The sequence below is a fragment of the Orycteropus afer genome, unplaced genomic scaffold, assembly GCF_000298275.1.
Source record: "Orycteropus afer afer isolate SDZICR_OR568_19922 unplaced genomic scaffold, OryAfe1.0 scaffold00221, whole genome shotgun sequence".
NCBI lineage: Eukaryota > Metazoa > Chordata > Mammalia > Tubulidentata > Orycteropodidae > Orycteropus > Orycteropus afer.
In genome coordinates this window covers 1,658,287-1,668,286 of record NW_006921808.1, presented here as the reverse complement: position 1 = coordinate 1,668,286, position 10,000 = coordinate 1,658,287, and the positions used below count along the sequence as shown (strand labels likewise).

At 38.4% G+C, this 10,000-nt stretch overlaps 1 protein-coding gene across 1 annotated transcript in view; it reads right to left on the bottom strand.

Moving 5' to 3' along the window:
• The window catches only part of NCAPD3 (non-SMC condensin II complex subunit D3), a 257,331-nt gene that overhangs the window by 225,982 nt on the left and 21,349 nt on the right, over positions 1-10,000 (bottom strand). The window contains exon 2 of the mRNA XM_007948735.2: positions 1,132-1,294. The gene's annotated coding sequence lies outside the window, so the exon portion shown is untranslated. The remainder of the gene's footprint in view (positions 1-1,131; positions 1,295-10,000) is intronic.

The window sequence follows — 10,000 nt, the reverse complement described above, 5'->3', positions numbered from 1 at the left end:
AGAACTTCCTCAACCTCATAAAGGCCATTATTAAAAAAACCCATAGCTATGATCAAGCTTAAAAGCAAAAGATTAAATGTTTTCCCTCAAATAACAGAAACAAAACAAGGACGTTCACCTTTGTCTTATCATTGGTTAAATAATATATAGGAAGAAACACTACATTTTTATTCAAATAACTCATGTGTTCTATGTTTTTCTTGCCAACCACAACCTCCTCCTACAAGGTAGTTTTGTAAGTGTGTTATGACTGTAAAAAAAAATTTGTATAGTGTACTTTTGAAAACGCCTTGCAGAGGGAGGAGAAAGTGGTTAAAAAAAAAAAAAAAAGGTAGAATGCTAACATTATTTATGTAAAAATACAGTACATATTTTACCAGTTCCCAATAATATGGAGTAAAACCTCAACATTTATTACAAATGGACTTAGCAAGCTGATTAATCCTGTCATTTTTTTTGCATTCCATATGAATTTTAGGTTCTTCCTCTATGTTCCACCCTCTTTTCCTGCATTTGAGATAGGGAGAAAAATGGACTTCTTGATTGTTCACAGGACAAACAGCCATCTAAGTGCTCTGAGAATAAAAGAATTGGAAAAATGTTCATGAATAGCTTTTCCTGTGCTTTTCTTCATCAAGCATTACTGTCTGTTGTGCTTTTCTCAATAACAGTAGTATCAAACCTATTTTTCGACCTCTAGTTAGGAGAGAAATGATATAAATACTTCCCACAGTAGTTATTCTACATCTAAATAGGGAACAAGGAAAACAGAAAGTCATGTCAGAATTTCTTACTGGGGTTGCAAGCTGGGGGACCTCTGGTAGCTTAGAAATAAATTCTTTCCATCTTTGTGCCTTTCCATCATTTGTATTAGGTTATAGGCAAGCATAGTATCAACTAAACAGCAGAATATTTAAAAAAAAAAAAAAATTAAAGAAGAAATGAGAAAGTCATTTTTCTAACATACACAAGACCCAGTATTTCATATACTTACACTCATTTAATCCTCAGAATAAACCAACAGGATGGATTATCACTGCTCAATTTGTAAGGAAACAAAGTGTAAGAGTTGAAAATAATGGAGAAAGAAAAACTGACTAAGATTTGTCCTATCATATCAAGTATACATACCTGGTACTTCTAGTAGTAGAAAGTAAAGTCCAGCAGCATGAAGGCCATATTCTCGATACTGCACGTTGATGTTTTTCTTATGCACTATTTGAACAAAGTGATAGAATAATGCCACCAATACACTGTGAGAAATATTGTTCTCAGTGAAGAAGGTCCAAAGGTTCTAAGGGGAGGGAGAAGGAGGTTAAATCATGGAAGTCAGTAATTAGAGAAATGGAAAAATCCCGTATTACCTAGTTTTTCAAGTACTTAGGGCCACCAGCCACTCCTCGGAAGGAAGGTTGGGCAATCTACTTCTGTAGTGATACTGCCTCGGAAACCCAAGGAGGGGTCGCTATGAGTTGGGTCCGACTCGATGGCACATAACAACAACAATAGGGCCTTACAAGGAGCTCTGGTGGCCTATTGCCTAGGGCATTTGACTGCTAACCAGAAGGCTGGTGGTTCAAATCCACTAGCCACTCCTTATTAGGAAGATTGGGCAATCTACTTCTGTAGTGATACTGCCTCGGAAACCCAAGGAGGTGTCACTACAAGTCAGATCTGACTTGACAGCATTGAGTTTGGTTTGAGTACCTTACATAAAGAGGAACTGACCAGTCTGACTTCTAATGATAAATGTTACCCCTTCACATGGACTGAAACAAAAAATTACACTTAAAAGTTTATTATTCAAAATTACAAAGAAAAATGAGCATACAAGTTATTAAAGGTTGAAACTATACTAAGTCTTCTGGGCCACCGTATATAAGTTAATAAAGGACCCCTGGTGATGCAATGGTTAAGAGGACAAAACTAATTAGCTATTATTCAGTCAAGTCAACCTTCCATCTATGTTAAATATACCCAAAAGCTATTTTTCACTCTAATTACTAACTGAGGAAACCAGAGATGTTTCTTGGATGCTAAGTGAAAGGTTGGCAGTTCGAACATACCCAATGGCTTCTCAGGAAAATGACCTGGTGATTTGCTCCCATAAAGATTTCAGCCTAGAAAACTCCATGGGACAGTTCTACTCTGTCTCATGGAGTGGCTACAAGTTAAAATCAACTTCACAGCACACGATAACAAGTGTGCAAATGAGAGCGGGAGAGTAAACACCAAAAAATTCTGTCCCTCAATAGATTTTAGAAGTAGCCTAGGTGAGAAAGAAAAATAAACCCTAGAATATAAAAAACAATTACAATAATTTTATCATTGTTTCATGCTTTCTCCTAATAAACCCATGTAGAGGAAATATATTATTTCCATAAACTGAACTTAGCAGCAATAAATGTGATTTATCCTTCAGCACCTTAAAAAAAGGAGGGGTGGAATGCTGAAATGATGGAGGCACAAGCAGGTCTAGAATCCCGACTCTCCCCAAACAAACAACAAGAAAAGCAGTTAGCCATCTGTGCTTGACCCTATGTTGCTGTTGTGTTGTTAGGTGTCTTTGAGTTACCTCCAACTCATAGTGACCCTATGTACAACAGAATGAAACATTGCCCAGTTCTACACCATCCTCACAATCTTTGTTATACTCAAATCCACAGTTGGAGCCACTGTGTCAATCCATCTTGTCTAGAGTCTTCCCCTGGCTGAACCTCCACTTTACCAAGTGTGGTATCCTTCTCCAAGGAATGGTCCCTTCTGACAACATGACCAAAGTAAGTAAGACAAAGTCTGGCCAGTCCCATTTCATAGTAACAATCTGGCTGCACTTTTTCCAAGACAGGTTTACTACCATATAAAACACACACCAAAGAATGGTCTACTTATATGGTAGAGTTCACACTTTCTTATAGGACTGAAAACCCGACCATCATTTTGCCTCTAGATTACAGATCAGTGGAGTAGTGAATAAAAATTGATTGCTGAGGGTAAACTGTTCAGTGTGTGTTTTGTGATCCAGCTGGGAGTCACTGAAGGATTGAAACCTTGGAACGGCCTGAATCAGAGATCTCACATGGTGGGGGAGAGTAGTGAGCAAAATATGAAGACTACGTGAGCCTAAAAGTTCTTTACACAAATCAGTGTTTTCAAAAGCACTGCTGGAAATGAGAGCTAACGCAATGCAATATTGAACTACCTCTGGTAGCATAGTGCCTAAGGCACTTGACTGCTAACCAGAAGGCTGGCGATTCAAACCCACCAGCCACTCCTCAGAATGAAGGTTGGGCAATCTACTTCCGTAGTGATACTGCCTCGGCAACCCAAGGAGGGGTCACTATGAGTCGGGTCTGACTCGATGGCACATAACAACAACAAAAAGAAGCAAGCTCAAAGAACTAAAGAAAAATAAAGACAAAGAACTAAAGGAAATCAAGACCATGACGTATGAATGAAACAAGAATACTAATTAGGAGACAGACATTATAAGAAGAAACCAAACAGAAATAATGGACTGAAATTAAAAACTCAATAGAAGGAATTTAAAGCAGATTTGAGCTGTCAGGAAAAAGAATCCAAGAACTATAGGGTAAGGTAACAGAAATTTAGTCTGAAGAGGAACAAGAGAAAATACCTCTGAGCCTAACATAATGGAAATGTGGGACAACATCAAGGGAACTAACATATAATGGGAATCCCAGGAGATGAAACAGAGAAGTCACCAGAAGGCTATTTGGAGAAATAATGGTAGAAAACTAAAAAAATCTGATGAAGGACATAAATTTAAAAATTCAACAAGCTCAATGAATTCCAAGTAGGATAAACCCAAAAAGTTATATACCAAGGTACTTTTTATAAGCAAATTCTCAGAAAAGAAAGATAGAAACAAAATCTGGAAAGCAGCATGAAAGAAGCAAATTGTCATATCCAAAGGATTCTCAAGAAGGTTAAAATGCCAACTGCTCACCAGAAACTTTGGAGGGCAGAATGCAGTAGAATGACATATTTAAAGTGCTGAAAGAAGACTTCCAGTAAGATGGCAGAATAGGCAGACAAGCTACACAGACCATTTTCAACAAAGAATGGAGAAAGCAATTGACAGAGATACAGAAGATATTCCTGCAGCCCTGAGCTTTGAAAGGAAGTATAAACAAGTGGATTAGGCACCAACTAGTAGAAAAATCTGAATGAAACAGTGAGTACGAAGACAGAGCTATAGACTGTCAGCTACTCTGATGCCACTAAAAGCCTGAGTATTTCCAAGTGGTAGTGGGACTTGAAAATTGACCTAAAGATCAGCACTGGTTGCCAAGGGGTACAGGAATGACTGTGCTGGTGGCTGATGACTAGGAAGGGAAACAGCAAGGAAGGAGATAACCTGAACTGTGGACATTCAGTGTCCAGGGAGCGCAGTCATTTTGCTTGTTTACAAGCGGTGGCCATTTTAGATATTTAAAGTGACCGAGGGTGCAGCCATTTTTAATGTTTACAAGTAGTGACCATATTGGATATTTAAAGTAACAGCACTCTTATTCAGATTCCAGGGACCTAAGAATAGGCTCTGTTTGCTAAGGACGGCAGAGACACACGGGACAACAAGAAAGGAGACAGGTGGTGAGTGTGTAAATGCTGCCAACTAGTGAACAGAGGAGCACAGTACCCTGCTTACTTAGATAACATCCAAAGAAAGCTAAAATCGTGGGCAAGTCACACCAACATACAATCACCAATTAAATATAAATGGAAAAATGTCACAATGTCTCGGAGACAACAGAGCATCAAAGTTCACACAAAGAAGCAAGATAAATCAGGAGAAATAAGGGAGCAAGACACAGAACCAGAACACATCCCTGAGGAAGAAGCAGCATTGGAACTCCCTGATAAGGAATTCAAAAGAATTATACTGAAGTACCTTCAACGGACTGAGAAACAGATCAAGAAAAATACTGAGAAAACTGAGGAAAACGCAGAGAAAACCCTAGAACAATTTCAAAACACAATGCAAGAGCAAAATGACAATATAAATAAAATTAGAAATGATACAAAATCTACACATTGAAATCCAAAAGTTCAATGCTAAATTTTTAGAAATAGGTTAACACATTGAACAGACAAAGAGCAGAACTAAATCAATAGAAGACAGAATTAGTGTAATTGAAGACAAACACCTGAATACTTTGGAAGAGATCAATCAGAAAAAAGATCAAAACAAAATGAAGAAAGCCTAAGGTTCACGTGAGGTACCACCACAAAGAATAACCTACATGTAATCGAGTTCCAGAACAGGAAGAGACAAACAAAACCACAGAGAAAATTGTCAAAGATTTGTTGGAAGAGAATTTCCCTGGTATGATGACAGATGAGAATATATCCATTCAAGAAGTCCAATGAACCCCAAACAGGATAGAACCCAAAAGAAAATCACCAGGACACATCACCATCAAACTCACTAAAACAAAAGACAGAGAAAGAATCCTGAAATAGCATGGGAAAAATGGAAAGTTACCCACAATGAGCAACCAATAAGACTGAGCTCTGATTTTTCACCAGAAACCATGCAGGCATGAAGACAATGGGAGGACATACAAAAAACCCTGAAAGAAAAAAAATTTCCAAACAAGACTCATACACAGAGCAAAACTGTCCCTCATATATGATGGTGAAATTAGGACATATCTAGATATGCAGAAATTAAGAGAATTTGTTAAAACCTGTCCAACCCTACAAAAGACTGCAAAGGGAGTCCCTTGGACAGAGAACCAACAACAACCAACCATTAACATACATGATGACATAACCCAGAAACCAACCCAGTTATGGAAGTATCCAAAGTAAAAAAACCTGTAAGACTGTAAGCAGGGAACCAGAGATATCAACTGACAAATGAGGACAACTACAAACCAAAAAGAAGGAAAAAACTGTGTAGTTACAGAACTTCTAAATGGTAGGGAAGTCAAGAGAGTTGAAAGATAGAATGGACTGTTCTAAACTTGGGAAGGAAATTATAAATCAAGGGTAACCTCAAGGAAAAATGAAAAACCTTCACATCAAAATAAAGAAGATCAGCAGAAATATTTAACAAATACTAAAACAGCAGCAACTAAGGAAGTAATAACACAATTCAGAAACAAAACGAGCACAGCACAGAAAGTTATATGGAACACAGAATTCAGCAACACCACAAAAGAGCACATAACAAAATAACAGCAACAAATTCATACTTGTTAATAATGATTTTGTTGTTGTTGTTATTTGCCGTTGAGTCGGCCCCGACTCATAGCGACCCCTCCTTGGGTTTCCGAGGCAGTATCACTACGGAAGTAGGATTGCTCAACCTTCCTTCCGAGGAGTGGCTGGTGGGTTTGAACCGCCAGCCTTCTGGTTAGCAGTCAAGTGCCTTAGGCACTATGCTACCAGAGCTCCTGTTAATAATGATACTGAATGTCAATGGATTCAATGCACCACTCAATAGACAAAGAGACGCAGAATGGATAAGAAAACATAATCCATCAATATGCTCTCTACAAGAGACACACCTTAGAGAGAAAGATAAAAATGGACTAAAAAATCAAAGGTTGGAAAAAGATATATCAAGGAAATAGCAACCATAAAAGAGCAGGAGTGGCAAGATTAACTTCTGATAAAATTGAATTTAAGGCAAAACCCACATTAATAGACAAGGAACGACATTATATAACGATTAAAGGATCGACTGAACAAAAGGACATAACAGTAATAAATATCTATGCACCCAATCAAAGAGCCCCAATATACATAAACCAGACTCTAACAGAACTGAAAAGACAAATAAATGACTCCACAGTCATAGTAGGAGACTTTAATACACCACTTTCAATCACAAATAGAACTGGGAAGAAACTCAACAAAGACACAGAAGAACTAAACAACATATTCCAACAACTTGACCTTATAAACATCTACAAAGCACTTCACCCAACAACAGCCCAATATACATTCTTTCCCAGTGCACATGGAACATTTCTGCAGGATAGACCACATGTTACGCCACAAAGGAAACCCCACTAAATTTAAAAACATTGAAATACCGGCAAAGCATCTTCTCAGATCACAATGCTGTAAAACTGGAAATTAAGAAAAGGTAGATGAACAGAAAAAGAGCAAATATATGGAAACTGAGTAACACCCTCCTTCTTAACAAATGGGTAATGGAAGAAGTAAAAAATGAACTTAAAAACTCCTTGAATCAAACAAGATGAAAACACAGCATACCAAAATATTTGGGACACAGCAAAAGCAGTGATAAGTGGTTAATTTATACCAATAAATGCACACATCAAAAAAGAAGAGCCAATATCAACACCTTAATCCAACCTCCAACAACTAGAAAAAGATCAGCAAAAAACACCTACAGTCACAAAATAAAGAAATAATAAAAGATTTGAGCAGAAATAAAAAACAGAAAATAAAAAAGACAATAGAAAAAAATCAACAAGACTAGAAGTTGGTTCTTTGAAAAGATTAATAAAATTGACAAATCACTGGCAAATTTAACAAAAGAAAAGAGGGAGAGAACACAGATGACACGAATAAGAAATGAACTGGGTGACACTATGACAGAACAAACAGAAATTAAAACAATAATATCAGGATACTATGAAGAACTATACTCCAACAAATTCAAAAATCTAGAAGAAATACAGGTTTCTAGAAACATACTACTTACCTAAACAGAGGCTAAGGTGGAAAATTTAAACAGACTCATAACAAAAGAGAAAATTGAATAGGCTATAAAAAAATAAATTACCAACAACAACAAAAGTCCTGGTCCAGATGGTTTCACTGGAGAATTCTACTGAACCTTCAGAGAAGAGCTGACACCAATCCTATCAAACTATTTCAAACCACAGCAAAAGATGGAATCCTCCCAGATTTATTTTAGGAAGCAAGCATAACCTTGATACCAAAAACCAGGCAAAGACATCATGAAAAAGGAAAACTACAGAACAATATCCCTCATGAATATAGATGCAAAAATCTTCAACAAAATCCTGGCAATAGACTCCAACAACGTATCAAAAAAATAATACATTATGGCCAAGTGGGGTTCCTACCAGGTACGCAAGGATGGTTCAACATTAGAAAATCAATGAACACCATCCATCACATAAATAAAACAAAGGAAAAGAACCATATGATCATATCAATCAATGCAGAAAAGGCATTTGATAAAATCCAACACCTTTTCCTGATAAAAACTCTTAGGAAAATCAGAATAGAAGGTGCCAAAGGGGCAGGGAGGCTGTGTCTTCTGACCTCCTCTATCCCCACAAGAGGAAGACAGAATTACTATCAGTAGCCCAAGGCCTATTCCTGTGAGGCAAGACATGCTACGCTCTTTCACCAGGCCTGACACTAACCATGCCGTCTGCAGCACCCACCACCTCTCTGCTGGGTTCAATAATTTGCTGTAGTGGCCACACAGAACTCACAGATTATGGGGTTTATTAGGAAAGAAGCAACAGACTACAATTCAAGCTCAGGAATACACTCAGTCTACCTCAGCCTGCTCTCTCTCAGCTGAAAGTCTCTCTCCCAGCAATGCACATTTCTAAAACTGAGTAAAGTCAAATCTCAACTATTTCCTCCTCCCTGGTTAGGACAGATAGGACCCCAGTTGGAAACAAGTAAACATTACACAGTCCCTTAAAAGCTGAATAAGATGAAAGCTCAACTATTTCTCCACCCTGATTAAGACAAACAGGACCCCGGTTGGAGACATACGAGTAAAGACACTAAGGTCAGTTCCTTAAGAACTGAATGGAACAAAAAACCAATTTGCACATTCTTTCCTGCAAAAGATAATAAGCACATTAATGTGTCTCAGAAGACAACTTTAAAATTAACTTTGGCCCATGTGTGTGCACTGAAGCAGGAAGGAATGAAGTTACTGGGTACTGACATTCTCCCCTGTGCCTAAGCCCCAATCAGCTGATGACAGGAAGCCGGTGTGACTCATCTGGTGTACAAGTGCACTGCATTAAAAAACAACTGTTCCTTTAAACCAAAGTGAAGGAAATTTCAGCCCATCTTCAACTATCCCATGCCCAAATTCCTGAATTTTTTTAGGAATATGCATAACCTCCTCTCCTGAAACTTACAAAAACTGTAATTCAATATAGATTAGGGGAGTCAGATTTGGGTAAAGACCCCCATCTCCTTGCATTGCCACTTTGCAATAAACGACTTTCTCTCCTCCTAATCACTCAGTGTGTAAACTATTTTGGTCTGACTGAGCACCAGGCAGGGACCCAAGTTTGGTCCTATTTCATCTCTTGGTGTCTCTCTCTCTCTCAGCAATGCATGTCTCTCAGTGTCTCTCTCAGCACTGTGTGTCTTTCGGTGTCTTTCTTAGCAATGCGTAATCTCTCAGTATCTTTCTCTCACCAATTCATGTCTCTCAGCAGTGCGTGTCTCAGTGTCTCTCTCTCTCAGCAGTGTGTGTGTTTCCCAGTGTCTCTCTCAGCAGTGTATGTCTCAGTGCCTCTTTCTCAGCAATGTATGTCTCTCATGTCTCTCATGTTTCTCAGCTGTCAGTGAGAGATTCATTCTGCCTCTAGGAGGGTTCCGTTTGAGCCAAACTAACCAATACCAACATCAGAATTCTATACACCTGAGAGAGAGCAAACTCCCCAGAAGAATGCTTCTTGCTGTGCCAAAAGAAATAAACCAGGTAGATAAATATAATAATCAGCTACTCATGCCAAAGAGGGAATGACGAAGACAATGGCTAGAAAAGCCATATCATGTAATTGCTACACTGCAGGCCACCTTCCAGCTTTTCTAGCCATTGCCCTTTTATACTTCAAAACTTAACATCCTCGGAGGCGGGGCAAGATGGCGGACTAGGCAGAAGGATGGAACAGACCCTCTTCAACAAAGAAAACGGAAACCAATTAATACAGACACAGAAGATAATCTTGGACCCCTGAGCCTTGAAGGAAAGGATGCAGATTTG